Source organism: Microchirus variegatus (assembly GCF_963457635.1).
Source record: "Microchirus variegatus genome assembly, chromosome: 13".
In the NCBI taxonomy this organism is placed as follows: Eukaryota; Metazoa; Chordata; class Actinopteri; order Pleuronectiformes; family Soleidae; genus Microchirus; species Microchirus variegatus.
The window spans coordinates 20,099,535-20,115,533 of NC_139814.1; the positions used below are offsets into that span (position 1 = coordinate 20,099,535).

General features: G+C 38.9%; 1 long non-coding RNA gene across 1 annotated transcript; it reads right to left on the reverse strand.

The window, feature by feature from the left end:
* Positions 1-472: 472 nt before the first annotated feature.
* LOC310936292 lies at positions 473-1,971 on the reverse strand. Its single transcript, XR_014593001.1, has 3 exons — positions 1,925-1,971; positions 1,009-1,094; positions 473-553 (listed from the first exon to the last, which is right to left on the reverse strand). It is a non-coding gene; the product is annotated as an uncharacterized lncRNA (long non-coding RNA).
* Between the last annotated feature and the right edge of the window lie 14,028 nt (positions 1,972-15,999).

A 15,999-nucleotide genomic window follows, 5' to 3' on the forward strand; every position in this document is an offset into this window, starting at 1 on the left:
CAGCAAATTAACTCACATTTAATTAAGTATTTCACATCTTTACATAAAAGGAAATGTGTCAGGGAAAATACAAAGAAAAGTCAAATACACAAGTTTAATATATCTTAAATTTTCATCATTACATATTCTACGTTACTCCACAACTGACCCATTGCACTCTTTACTCAGCATTTTTACAAGCCGTTCGAATCGGCTGCCGTTTTTTCAAGAACAGGTCTCATGAGAAATGTGCACATTGGATGATGACGCACTTTCTAGTGTTTGCCAGCAGGGGTCAGTAAAAGTTTATACAAGTTCTTGTGAATGAGCTCCAGGATGCTGCATCTTTGTGCTCCCACTTCCTGCGAGAAACAAAACAGAAGATGAAACATCCGTTAAAATTGTGTTTTAAGATCAACAGGCATTGTAATCTTAAATTTATGTGAAGATATTGATTGAAAATGACATTTTCCATGACGTACCATCCTTTCCTGTAGCTTCATATCCAGGTATGTTGTGACAAAGATCACAGCTACATGACCTACTGTGGCCAACCCAGTATGTTCAAGGACATCTGGAAAATAAATTAGAAATATTTCTGTAACCTATGGTGGAAAAAATGTAAATGAAACAGCAAAATCTGACTAAAACAGGTCGTTTCAATACACAGACTGACAGAAGTGGATTTGTGTTGAGGTTTAACTGAAAACAGAACAGTCAGAAGAGTCATTTTGTGTGAAGTTTACCTATAACCCTGCCATATACGGTACACAGCAGGGCCTCAAACAGCCTCACATGATTCTCTAGCAGACACAGTATGAAAGAACAGAGTCACTATAGACTCAGCCTCGCTTGTAAACGGTCTGCACAAGCTTATTTTAACACATAGGCGAAATAGTGTTGGTACTGCGGAAATTACGATTTTATAAGTCACAAAGGATCATTGCACATAAGAAAACTGGTATTTAAAAAGGTAACATCTCTCCACTGACACATTTTCATATGAAATCCCCTCTGTAAAATACAAACCTGTCTTTTTCAGCGTCGAGTCAGACTCGTCTAAGACGAACAGATGTCAGTCAGGAGGTCCGAGAGGAGCAGTCGTTTCAGCAGTCCTGTTAAAACACAGATTTTATTAAATCAGCAGTAACAATTTGGCAATTTCTAATCAATTACTAAATTAAAAGCCAACTATTGATACTCGATTCATAAAGGAATTGGCAGTTTGTTTTCAAATAAATTCAACATCTGATTTTACAGCTTCTTAAATGTGAATATTTCCTTATTTCTTTGCTCCATTTAACAGAAGTTTATTAAAAATGAATCATTTTAGTTTGTGGACAAAATGACATCATTTTGAGGATTTGCAAACCCATATTTTCTGACATTTTTATACCAAAGCCCAAATTCATTGAACAAGGACAGAGGAAAAACAGATTAATTGCCTAATATTAAACCTGAATTTAAAAATGGAGTTACATTTGCTCCTTCATAGTTAAACACTCAAATAAGTAGAAAGTAGGAACACACAATTGTAATAGCAAATACAAACCATACATTTGCATGAGGACATAATAACTGAATACATGAAGTGACTTGTTTTGCCAAAGATAACACTGAATATAATGCATTTAACCAGTTAAAATCTTATTTTTGTGCGAGGTTTACCTATAACCTTGCCGTGTGGAGCCACAGCAGGGCCTCAAACAGCCTCACATGTCTCTCTAGCAGACGCTACAGGAAAGTACAGAGTCACTACAGACTCAGACTCGCTGAAAGAGGTCTGCATGACTTATAAAAACCACAATAACTCACAGAAAGTTCACTCTGAAGCTGTATTTTCTGAGCAACGCTTACTCAGTGAGCCACACATGCTAACAGTTTCACAACTTGGTCCTCTGAAGTCAAACTAGCTGTAAATACATGTGTTAAATAACAGTCGTACCTTTCCAGTTTTCCAACAAAGAAGTGGTGTAAACACAGTTTGGAGTCTGTAAACACATAATGAGAAATAAACTATTAAAACACGTACATGTATGCTAGTGCTACAGATGACAGAAGTACAGCCGCGATAGACGATATTTTATGAACCAATGACGCCATTTTGTGACACTACGTAGTAATTAAAACAATAAACATTGGAAAGAAACGTTTTATAATTTGAAATAGAAGTTAGATGGAGACAGATTAACTTCGCTTACCCCTGCGCTCAGCCGCCATGGTTTGTTCAAATGAACGTCTTCCCGGATGTGACGTAGATTAAAGCACAGGGTGTACGGGGTTCCCCAGCAGGGGGCAGTGAAGTATCAAAGATGGCTGCTGCCGTAAACTGAAATATATGGATTTGTGTCATATTTTACAAACAAAATGTGGTTTAAAATGACAGGGCAAACATGCTGAGAGATAGTGTGCACAAACTAGAATACAATTACAAAAATGTGAAAGTAATATACAGATTAAACACGAATTACAGCACATATAAACTCTTTCTTTAAAGGACAATAAGGAAACGGACAATTAGTAAAGCTACTATTGGTACTTAATTTCTCTGTACTGACTGGTGTCATTAAGTTTACTACATTAAACAATAGGTTAGTACACATTTAAGACTGTTGAGGGTCCATTTGCTGATAGAATTTGCTGCCACCTGCTGTTATGTGGTTTCACCCAGTTTGTCCGTATGTCTTTAGTCTGGTGTTGTTTTGTCAGTTGTGTGTTGTTCAGTTATTATGAATATTTGTTTTGTTTTTGTTATTGTTATTATGTTAATTAAGTTTTAATAGACATGTATTGACTTTACATTTTAATATTGTATTTTACTTTCAGGTCGAAACATCTGCCCAGGGGACTACAGATGGAAAATAGCCTTTCAAATCAAAGTTCTTCACAATGGACACTGTACAAAGGATTTTATTTGAAATTAAAACAGTCGAAAAGATAATTAATTTGAAAAAAAAAATGGCCTTGCCACCAACACAGAGCACTTTTATGTAGGAGGGTTTTTCATAACCCAGCAGACAGCCGTTGTTCGTAGGTGTTGGCAGCTCTGGAGCGTTCACAAACACTCGTGGTCCATGACTCAGACTGCATTTGCCGCACAACAATACAAACCACACACTATGGCGGACTTGTCCTCGGTCGTCTGTTGTGGCCTCCACCGTGATGCCTGGAATGAATTTGAGCATTGTTTGCCTGAAGCGATGCTGACGAATCAGCCAGCTGACACGCCTGGCAGATACAGAAGAAGACGAGGAAGAAGAATTTGTATTAAAACCAAAACATGAGCTTTTTGAGTTGATCCTCTGTTTTCTGCACGACGAGTGGATTTAAAGTGACAGTGAACTCTGACAGGTTGAATCCAGCACCAGCGGGCACTGATTCTAAACAGCATCTGAACATGTCTGTGCAAAAACCAGCAACAACAATAATAATAATGATGACTTTGCCAGGCTTCAATTGTCAGTTAATCACATTTTAGCCTGTGGGCAGGAATCTTAGAATAGCTCAGTGACGAATGAATCTTATAATCCCCTCCCTGAAAAAGAAATAATTAAATGGGTTTACGCTCGTATCAGACCTGACACAACACTAATACACATACATGTCAACATTGCAGAGGGCAGAGGAGTCATGTTCTCCATAATTATGGAAGGATTTGGTGGATTTTAGAAACCGAGATGCACCGAATGGGAACAGGGATAACAATGCACACATTAAGTATGAAAAACAGTTATTTTCCAGAACAACAAACGGAGCTCGACGTCTTCAAGAGTTTGCTCACTTGTTACCTGAGCACATGAGGACTTAGCTCTAACCCTAACGAATTTTAATTATATGGATATCAGGAGTCATATTTGTGCTTTTCAATAAAATATAATCTACTGTTTATGATCTGTATTATTATGACACTTATTATGCTTTATTTCTTTGGCTTTTTTAGGCTTTTTACATGTGTCAGAAACAATGAAATTGACTTTAAATATGGTATGGTAACAATGTAAAAATGACACGTGTGTGTGTGTGTGTTAATCCTATGATCTGTGAGCTCCATCTTTGTTTAATCTTTACCAGATTTAATCTCGAGTGTCGGGGCCCCTTCTGTGTGATGGAGCCACGGTTCAGTCTGATCTGGACGAAGCGTCGGTGACTCAAACACGAGCAGAGCAGAGGTGCAGCTGAGGCACCAGCTGGTTCCTCCCTCCGCACACTCACTCTCTCCCAGCTGCTCTGACCAAAACCACGCAGGGATCTGGACCGAGAGGTTTTGTCACGGCCGCAGTTTGAGGTTTTGATTCAGAGTTTCAGACTTACTTTAACGAGCACATAATCCTTTCCACCTGACCACTGCTCGCCAAAATGTTGTGGAATCCTTCGTTCCTCGTGGTCAGGAGAAAGGCGGCGTGGGACCATAATGGCTCTATGATCCTCTCGTGCATCACTCGCAGCTTTGTTATTACCACTAAAGACAGATTTCGCCAAATCCCCAGGTTTTACGAGCATTTTCGGAGCATTTGCAAGGAATCGTGGGAAACGGGAACAGTCTAGACGTGGGATCAGTTCATGATTATATATATAAAGCTGCAGTATGTAACCTTTGTTGATTGTTTTGTTGTTGTTGATGATGTTATTATTCATTATATACACAACATGAATGGTTTGCTGTGTCCTTTATCTGAAAACAGGTTCCGTGAAGCACAACTATCAGACTGTTATTAGCATTTGTTTACATGTATCTTTTGGCTAACTTCTTGTCTGTTCCTGCCATTAGAATGTGTCACATTTTGGCTAACTATCGGCTAACTTTCTGTCCACTGCTGCTGTTATTAGCATTGGTCATCAAGGGGTGGGCAGGGACGAGAAGCATTTTTCCTGTCAAACTGCTGCAACTTTTTGTGGACGTGTTTTTATACTCATGCTCCAACATAGAAGCGACCCATGGTCGACACTCTTAGGAATAAGGGTTCCAAAAGGGTCCTTCTACCAGGGCTGAGGTTCTACCTGGAACCGTTTGCTTCTGAAAAACCCTTTCCTGAAGAAAGGGTTTTTGAAAGGTTCTTGATAACACTAATGGTTCCAGTAAGAACCATTTTGATCTAGATAACCCTTTAAAACCCCTTTCCTGAAAAAAGGGTTTTAAAAGGGTTCTTGGTGGCACCTTTATAAAAAAGGTTCTACCTGGAGCCAAAAAGGGTTAGCACTTTTATTTCTAAGAGTGTAGTGGAAAGAGTTTGAATCCTGCCAGGTCAAGGTCTAATTGGGTTAATGGGAAACTTGCCAGTGCCAGCTCCAAGCCAAAATGGGTGGGTTGCGTCAGGAAGAGCATCTGTCGTAAAATCTCTGCCAAATCAAATTTCTAGATCACTGAGGCGATCGGATGTATCGACGACTCCAACTCCAAACTGTTAGCAGCCACAAACTAGCGCAATGTTGCTATTGGCTCCATCTGTCTTGACAGTGCGGGAATGTTGCCGAGCAACACAAGATCTATAGTGAGAAACACAGAGAGCCATGTGGAATTGTTTGACTTTTGAGGACATTTGTTGACATTTAAAAGTTACATACTACAGCTTTAAATGCTGTTAAACTGTTGAAAAAAAAGCTTTGTCAACATCTGCATGAACCAGTAAAATGCCCACAAGTCACTGGGAAAGTAACTTACTGTGGTCATTCTCATGTGATCAAAACAGTAACATTTCCTAAGAGCCAGATGTGGAGTTTGAATCATTTTCTTTCAAGAACCAATGGGTGGAGCCAAGACAGAATTAAGCTTTCCTTCTTCTAATAATAATAACAGTAATGTACACTGAGGTGCAATGCTGCCCTCCAAAGTTCTTAATCACAGTCATTTCCTCAGTCACATCCTTCCTCAAAGTTCTTCAACGCAGCTCAAAGTTCTCCACCCAACTGATTTCTGATCTCCTCAGTCTAACACAGTTCAAAATTCTACTTCATCCTCATCTTTTTTTCCTGAATCCAGGAGAAGCAGCTTTATCTTTGTGATCTTGACGTCTTTATGGAACGTTGTGTGCACAGAACATGAACTGACAGTGAAGCTCCTCTGGTTCCTCACACCTGGACACCTGAGCAGAGTTCATCCAGGGCGTGTGTGTGTGTGTGTGGTTGTAAATCAGGAGATGGATCATACACTAAGAAGTGTTCCAGTACAAGATTTTACCCGCCACACTGCGCACTGAATCACCGTCTTAACGCCGTACAAGCCGGATGTTCCTGACTCAGCCGCTCTGCTCCGTCTTTCTTTGCCTCCGTCTCCAAAACACCTGCTCTTCCTCCTGCATGTTCACCCACGATGCTTCCACCATGGAGACCCTGCTCCACCAAACCCCAACCACCTGCCCTGGTCTCTTTCAATGACATCATGTTATAAAGGCTTAAAATCCAGAGTTATTTAAAGACGACAGATCCTCCGCTAATACCTTGATCACATGACACACATGCAGATAGTGTCACCTCGCTGCGTCATAGCTGCCTGTTAGCTCAGGAGACTCTTTAGCCGAGTTCCCACACCTTTTTTGACATCAAATATAAAGACTGTTGTGCTGACATGCTTAAGATGGCGTCCACCTTTATCTGGATAAGTGATTGTCCTTGTCATTTTCTTTGATGAGACAAAGAGATCTTGGAATTTTCATTTCCCAGGCATCACGTTGTCATTTGCCCTCCTGCTTAACTTTACTCGCTCATTGTTCTGCACGGAATCTCACGTCAACGGTGGTGCATCAAGCAACGCGGGGCATGAAACAGTAGGTGGCGTCGTAAACAAACAAGGCAGACATTTACAGAAATATCAACTTACGTTGCCCAAATTTCAAGCACTTTCATGTCTATTTGGTGTAATTTTCCAAAACTTTCAAGGTTTTCAAGGACCTGTGGGGAGAGTGACACGTCGTGTACTTGCAGCATGACTCAGCAGGAAGCTCCACACCAACTCCTGCTACTCATGTTTGGATTATTTCACAACGTGCATTTCTGGAAAACTTTCATACGTGTGGATCAAAAATATTTTGTTCTGCATCAAAACAAAACAGGAACACGCTGCACACAAAGGGGAATTTCACATATGATAACAGACGTTTTATTGTAGGCCAGTTCAAACATTATTTCACAACGCCTGACTGTGTTATCACGTTTTATTGCGCTTCCCTGTGAAGAACGCGGCAATAAAAATACCAAACACATCAAGTATTTATGATGTGAAAACAAAGACGATTATAAGTTGTTGTCACACACACAGAGAGCAGAGAACATGGGGTTAAAGCATGTGGAAATATCCTGAGGTCAGATGGGCTTTTATCACCACGCTGACCACTGACTGACACACTTAAACGCATCCATCTCACGCTCTCGCACACGGACGCGGCTGTGATGGAAAAACACTCGGAAACACCATTGAAAGGAGCTTTTTCACAGATATTCACTCACGGATGAGTCACAGCTGGGTTTTTTTTTTTTTTTAATGTCCACAAACCCATTTCAATTTGTTCTGGTCGTTTTCACTCCACCGTTAAATATTCAACTGGAATCTACGGCTTTAACGTCAGGAAAAGCATGGGAGAGTTTAACCGTTTATAAAACACACACTTTAATGTACTTTAATTTAAGTTTGCCACAAAAAAACTCACGGAATCAGTTTTAGGGCCTGTCTTTTGTGCCTGGGGGGCCGTAAATTAAACTCTGGTGGTGTTGAGCCTCATTATAGGCTTTTACAGCCATGTTTTTGTTGTTGTCTCCTGTGCACAGCTGGAGCATTCAATGTTTGGGGCTTTTCGCAAAATTGTTGTTGTTGTAAATGAACATAATCTCAGCTGATCCACTCTTTTAACGCCGTGACTCAGTATCAGTAATGTCATGAGAGGAAAATAAAGAGTAAAATGTGATAAAACAGCAGCCGCAGCAGCAGCAGCAGCAGCAGCAGCAGCAGCAGCAGCAGCAGCAGCAGCAGCAGCAGCCTGCCGGACTCTGCTGGACTCTGCAGAGAGACACGGATCAGAGGCCCGATCTGGTCGCCACATGCGATTATCACTCCGTCAGACAGGGCGGTAATTGTGAAGTAGATGTGAGGAGGCAGACGGAGGTGGGGGCTGAGAAACAAGCAGCTTGACAACAGGTCAGGTTAGAGGGAGGAGGTCCAGGACAGAACATGCTGATCTGCTGCTGACGCTCGTATAATAGCTGCTCTGTTTCCCGGCCTATACCTGTGGGAGTTGTTCAAACAGAAGCCACAGTTTTTTGTTTTTTTTTTCGACATGAAACTCCCTCCCTAAAATCAATTAACATGGTCGAAAGGCAACAAGGAGAGATTTCATTATTTTCCGTATTTTGGGCATTTTTGCCCCTTTTCCACTCAAATAAAATTAATCTGGAGACACAAATCCTATTTGACCCATGACCCAATGAAGATATTAACAAGTATAAAGGTTTTTAAACAGCTATACTACAGTTTATATAAAAATAAAATAAGGAGTAATTGGTAGTTTGGTTATGACATGACAACAAAGGAGACTATAGAAAACGGGGTTAAAGAGCAGTTTAAGAATCTACTCTACGGTATAAGATATGCATGTTTGTAATTATGCAAATGTGACGTGTAACCGTTTTTGTTTTTGTTTCAGACAATGCATTCCTTACAAAACACCACAGACAACACAATTTAGCTGTGTGGGAAATTCTTAAAACACTTTAAGCACCTGCAGAGATTTACTGACACATATGACCAGAAGATGATTGTCTCCATATATTCATCTCATTTGCATAATAGCAGGAATTCAAAACAAATTGAAAAAAAAAAAAAAAAGAAGTCATTTTCATCTCATGTGATGATTCCACACAAACAAAGGAGGATATTCACAAAAGTAAAGGAGCGAAACAAAGATTTTTTCTTTTTCTCTTATAGATTTGTCTTTGTCTGTTTGTATTAAGTATGTTGTCAGAACCAAAAACTTGGTCCTAATGAGGCAGAACCTCATTTCTGAGTAACTGGTTTAAGTTTAAGGAAGTTAAGATTTGTGTGTGTGTGTCAGACACCATGCCTGGGATTTTACAGCTTAAACATAAAACTGCTCTGGAGAAACACAGGTGGAATTTTCCAGCGCAGTCTAATCAGCTGATTGAAGGTGATCAATGGGACCAATGATGGTCAAGCGAGTTCAGAGAAAGAGAGGGAGAGATTGTGATCCCCTGGCAAGTTTCCACATCAGTGATTAAAACTCTCATTGAGAAAAGAGGGACGAGGCTGTAGAGGATCTGTCTTTAAGTCTGTTATCTGAAGACTTAATCCCACAGGATCCTCAGCTACAGTCCAAGATAAATTCAATCCCACCACGTGACCTCAGGATGTCATTGAGCAGTTTGCTATAAAGACACAACGATTTAGAGCAAACTGAATCTGCAAATATCAGGAAAGACATGGAAATAAATGTTTTTTAAACAAAGGAAGCAATAAAATATTTAATATGACCAGTTTTTGAATTTAGTGGCATCTAGGGGTGAAGTTGCATTTTGCAACCAAGGAAGCTCATAAATAAAAAACCCAAAATGTCTTAATTTTCGGGTAAAACTAAATCGGTGTAAACATAATTTTAGCCAGGACAAGTTTGTTCAAAATCGCCAAAAAATGGCCGTTCGACCCAAAATGGCGGCTTCCCTGTAGGACGTAAGGCAGTGGTCATTGGCTTTTTGGACCATCCTGACATGATTAACGCATGTACCAACTTTCATTCATGTACGTGAAACATTTCAAAAATTCACCACATGAAAGCGTTTTTTTAAATATTCGTTAGCCCCTCCCACTTTCATTTTACCACGCTTTTTCACCAAACGACTTTCACGCGTAAATGTTCACCAGAATTGATGCGGTCACAAACAATCGTGAGATTTGGGGCATGATAAGGCCCTGAAAAATGTGATTAAAAAAATTATTTCACGAAATATTTTATCAGTATCTGTTGGTAAATGCCCCTAAATTTTACAGACTGGACCTTTAACTACTCTATCCTCTAATGCAAAGTTGAGATTTCTGAGTAATTTCATTGTTTTTAAACATACATGAACTGCACGTTTATTAAGATGTGCAGATGTAATATTAGCATAGCAAAATAGAATTTTGATTTTAATAGCATGCTTTTAACTGCTCAAAAACTATAAATAATGATTATTCATGACTTATCCTTGAAGTTGATTTGATGCAGAAAAGTCAGATTACAGCGTCTTGTGTCTGACAGGAGTAAAGTGACAGTCAGCTGTGTGACCCTGTGCTCCGTTACCAGCAGAAAACAGCAGGGAGGCGTGGAACTGAAAAACAAAAACACGGCGTTGTCTCTTAGTGAACTGTGTTCACAAACGCTCTGATCTCCAGATGTGTGAGGCCGAATTTGGGCTCTGAGCTTCTATAATTAGCCAGACGCACTTGAGCTGGAGCCAAGAAAGAAAGAAAACAAAGCAGACGTCCAAGGTTCTGCTGGGAAATGTTCGGCTCACGGTTGATGTCTCTACGGGAAACACTCGAGACGATAACGCTCCACTGAGGGGTTTAACGGTAGAGAATAATAAAAAAACTACCAATAAATATATTTGTATGAAGTTATAATCGTTTTAAAATGCCTCGTTTTGTTCCATGTGCTATATACAGTATTTTAATAAAGGACATCGTTAAGTCTTTAAGTTTGCAGGCTGAAGACAATCCGGAAATGAGAATATATTGAATAGCCACCAGGGGGCAACCTGCAACCAACTTTACTGACAGAAAATGAATATACTACCCCAAATGATATATTAATAGATGTGTAAACCCTTTAAAATGATGTCATAGATCATACACAGTATTTAAATAAAAAGAACGTAGTCTTTATGTTTGCTGGCGGAAAACAATATGGAAGAAAGTATATACAGCACAGCCACCAGGAGAAAACTATGGAATATTTTACATATATGTATGTTTATATCAATGTTTTAAAATCAAAATCGATAGTTTTTGATGTATAATAAATCGTCCGGCCAAGGCCGCCATCTGTTGGTAAAGTATTGTTGAAGAATTGTCAAAGTTCTGATTCATTTTATATCACATTTTTAGTTGTGATATAAAGTAGCAATAATTATCATTAAGTCACAAAATACAGTTTTATCCTTTGGTTTTCGTTTATAAAAACGAGCCTCGTTCCACTTTGAACTGCAGACGTTTTTCCAAATTTCACAAATTCAAGCCGATTTTCCACATTCAAGTGATTTTTTTTTGCTCAAGTATATTGAAAATTTATTATTTTTTTCATCATCTTACCTAAGTTGTGCTGAAAAAAAGGATATTAAACACTCTATATTACACATTCTTATAGCCTCTGTATATACTGTATGTTTAAATATAGTAATGGAAAAAGCAGCCTACATACAAGTGTTCTCAGGGTTAAGAACTTTAACCCTTAAAGTCTGAGCGTCGGTCTTTTGAAAGAAGCTTGGACAATTGTTTGTGTGGAAAAAGCTCCTGAGACTTCCTCCATCACGAGTTACTCACAAGACCTTTTTAATCACACGCCTCAGTTCTTCTTCTTCTCCTTCAACACGTGTCTTTGTCAAAGAAACGACGACTCATCGTCCTGCGGTTCACTCTCAGACAAAACCACCTCCGACAGCAGTTGTTATTAAAATCCTAAAAGCTTTATTCATTCTTAACATTAGAAGAACTACAGCGTTGTCCTTTCTGCAGTCACGACAACAACATGACCTGCTACTCAAAGAGGCTTCCGGGCTAAATGAAGTGAAACTAACGCAATGACGTGGTTATTTGTCGTTTATCATTGCTGTCACAAAAATTTACTTGGAACATGAGTCAGGGTGAAACTGCAGATTTTTTTTTTTTGATTTTTTTGGGGGGAAAATAGAATTTAACCAAGAAAAAAATAAATAGTTAGTGGAGAGTCAAAAGCATGACCATAGAAAAGTAAAATAAAATCAATTATTTTGAATTATAAGCTTGGAATGACTTGATACAGCTGCTAAAATATTAATAAGGTATATTGGTAAAGGCCTCAAGAATAAAAATAGAAGGTTATTTAATGTTAATTTAAATTTTATGTAATAAATAACACATTTTACACCAAAAATGTCAGTTTCATGCCAGGTTACAATTCCTGTTTTAACTATTTCTCTCACCCACACTAAAACCTGCCAGTTCTTCCTGTCTGCATCCATTCATTCATTCATTCACAGTAAGTCTCTCTGTTCACTCCCTGTGCCTCCGCGCTTCATTACAGGAATTCTGTGTTTCGGTTTTTTTCTGAATGATGGATTTTGTCCGCAGATTATTGCACAGTTAATCCCAATTACGCACGCAGATGATGTATAATCCCACCAGTTCCTGCTGCCAGCTGTTGAGAGACACTTGTGTCTGTGAATGACCTCAGACGGGAGGATTGTGTCAGGTTTTTCCAGCATAAAAATACATAAATGTGCAATTTAAACAGTATAAAACTAATTTAAATAAAAAAAAAATTAGTTTTTGTCTCAATGTCCAAAAACAGGCCAAAAGGGAAACTTATGTATTGGTGTTTTTTCCCTTTCTGGTGACAAAGATGCTGATTATTCAGCTTCCTGCAACAGCGCAAGTGAAATTATGTAATAACCAACTAAGCCAACTTCTCAGCTTTCAGAAACCGTTGGAATTTTTCTGTTTTTCCAACTTCATTGGCTCTGTTTTTATAGAATTATGTCATTTCTTAAACCAGCAATAACAAGGATTTTTGGGGAAATTAGGGGCCAATTAAAAAAGCAAATAATTGTGACTCAAACCACAATAAATCATGAATTATTTAACACATATACACATAAATCTATATTCTACACATTTCTCACATCAAATGTTGAATTTAAGTAAATATTTTCCTAATTTTGGAGTTTCTTTTGTGGCTTCCTGATGAAATAGAAACTCAGTTTTAGCTCAGTTTTTCGCCTCCAACAACAAAAAAAACACAGTCGTGATTGTAAAACTTCCACAACTGAAATCCACCGTACTCATGTAAAACACGCTGCTCTGCGCTTAGTCGCGCCGTCATCGTCGTTGTCATTGTCGTCTCGTATTTACAAACATAATGAGATCATGTGAATCCACACGCACGCTAACAAATCTGTGAAGCTGGGGATTATGCACAGATTATGCACAGATTACGCACGGTGGCGACAGCGACTCATTGGTCGTCATTAATTTCCCCCTGCGTCTGGCTCCAGTGTTAGATCATCTGATTAGACTGTATGCTGTGATTATTTCAGCATTTTAACTGTAAATTATCTACTTTAATCTTCATTATTGTGCTTGATTTTGTCTTTTATTACATTAGGCTGAGGGTTGTTAAAGAAATATCTAATTGTGATTATTTTGACCGTGTAAGGTCAAGACTATATTTAATTTTTAACACATTTTAGCCCTGTTTTATATACAGTTATTTACACTTTATATTTTTGATTTTAACGTAACAGCTCATTCACATTTTGGCATTTTATCTACTGTACTAAACTAATTAATATCGACCTCTTCTTTGTGTGTTTGTGATTATTTGATTATATCTGTTTATGAATGGATGAGTGCCCGTATTGATCATGTGTCACACTGTGGGATGGAGTCACTCTTTAATACTTTAAAAGTCCATTATATTTGAATGAAAATATAATAATGTAATGTTGTAAAAGTCATGTTTTCCAATGGTAAAAGTTTTGATGACTTAATCATATAAATGTCCCTTAGTCCCATGAGTCTACAGTAAATAAAGGAAAATAAAAAGGTTCGAGCGTGAGTAGAACAAACCAGGCATTATATTAGTTTCTCATCAGATGTTATAGCGTAATTCCTCTCATGTGGCTTGTTTACAGGAATGCACTGGTCTCACATGTGAGCCGATGAACTGATGTGAGGAGGATGAAGTGAGGTCAGGAATGTCGGAGGCCTTCGTCACGTGACTCAGTCAAGATCAGGAGCCGAGTCTTGTGTTGATTACATTTTTCATATTTCAAAAAAAGGGGACGTAAAGTTCACGGAGCGCTCGATACAGTCTGTTAAACAAACAGTCATTATACCTGTTTATAGTTTTACTGCAGCGGTGTAGTATATGGGTCATACGTGTGTGTAAATAATGTACAGAACGTTCATAAAACCACTTTCACTGTGTTTAACATCCATGGCAACGAGTTTTTGTAGAAGTCCTGTTGCCCTTTAAACTTTACATTTACACCTGACGTTTTTATAACAAGTCCAACATTATGTGGATTATTTACTATCTGACAAAACGTCCCGATGTGTCAACAACAGCAAGTATATACTGTATATGTTCTGTATATACACTGAGCATTTACAGCAAACCAGTGGCCGTTTTTCACGTTTCTCTCTCGCCGAGTCTCTGCAGCTGCTTTTCACACATTTCACTTTGGCGTGGTTGGCTGCAGGTGCCTGCAGCTCGCCGTGCCCACACCGCTGTATTTCACACTCCTTTACATCAGCGGATAATTAGTGACCTCCAGATATTGAACCACATTAGGGAGTCACCTTTGATGTTGGACGCTTCCATCATCTTCAGTGCAGTGAGCCGCAGTTTCAGTTTCACAGTCTGGGTGTGCAGTGCACGCAGACAACATCAAAGTATGTGGCGCATCAGACAGTGGACGCAGCGACCTGGTCTGTCGCTGCTTTTCATCTGTGATCTGCTTTAATGAAGCAGCGGCTTTTAAAAGGAGACACAAGGAGAAATCACTGCCTTTCATCTCCATAAGAGACAATTGCTCTTGTGGTGAGGGCCAGATTTGATAATGTGAAGATTCTTATGGGACAATGGTCCCTTCAGACCTTATTTAACAAGAAAAGTTAGTTTATATTATCACAATTATAATTTTTAAATGTAAATGTAAATTAAATAATAGTATGTGTAAGATTGATTTACTGTTGGCAACAAAGCTCAAAAAAACTGACCAGACTTGCAAAGTTCTGCTTTTAACCATATTTTAAGACTTTTACCACAACTTTGGCCTATGAAGAATTTAAAAGTCTGATAATTGGAGGCGACAGGGCCCGAGGAGCCCACAGTGTCGTCTTCAGAACCACAAGTTCTGAATGTGCGTGAACACTTTGTTCTGCGCGTCAGCAAAAATGACATCTGACAGAGCGACCACACTTTTAATCAGTGCACTCCGAGTAACAACATTGATTGTGTTCCAGCTGAAGAACGGGTTATGGTGGATTATTTTATTTAGCTGCCTGCAGATAAACTAACAGAGTTTTACAGGATTAGATAATCATTATCTGTGCTGTGTGTGTGTTTTCCGGTGTGACCTAAGTTTAACTTGTGAAACTGTGCCAGCTATTTTAAATTAAAGCATCATTCCTGGTGACGCGTCTTTGAGCAATGGAACGCAACCAACATGCTTTCCCATTGTCTGCAGAGCAGCAGCGTCAAAAGCAGCCGCGCTGGGTGAGGCCGATGATTGACGCGATCGGCTACTGTTACGTCAAAGAGGTACAGCGGTGCTATTTTTAAAAAAGGCATTGACAGGCTGCAATCACTGTGAACGAGAGGGCGGCACAATGTGCTGTTAAACTAAACATGACTTTTTCTTTCAGTCCCAGCGTGCCGTTGGCATTAGAATGTACTGACGTCAAAGGAAAACAAACTTGTACTATTCTGACATGCATTCATGTACGCTACATCTGCAGGACATGGTGGCAAAAACAATCATATTGTGCTTTCTGTCGGTGAATGAGCGTTTTCATCTTACCTGTCATTTCACAAAAATAAAAATGTATTTGTCTTTATCTGTAGGACACAGTTTTGTAAATAATTTATAATTTCAAAATGTCATTATAATACCGCCTATTTACCTATATGATAGACAGACAGAAAGATAGATATTTCTTCTCTCGTGAAGATAACAAGAAGCTAGTTAGACGGAAAACGGCGAGTTAACTGGCTAACCAGTTAGCCTGCCAGTTAGCTTGATTTTTAGGTCACGAAAAATAGATAAACAGAAATATAT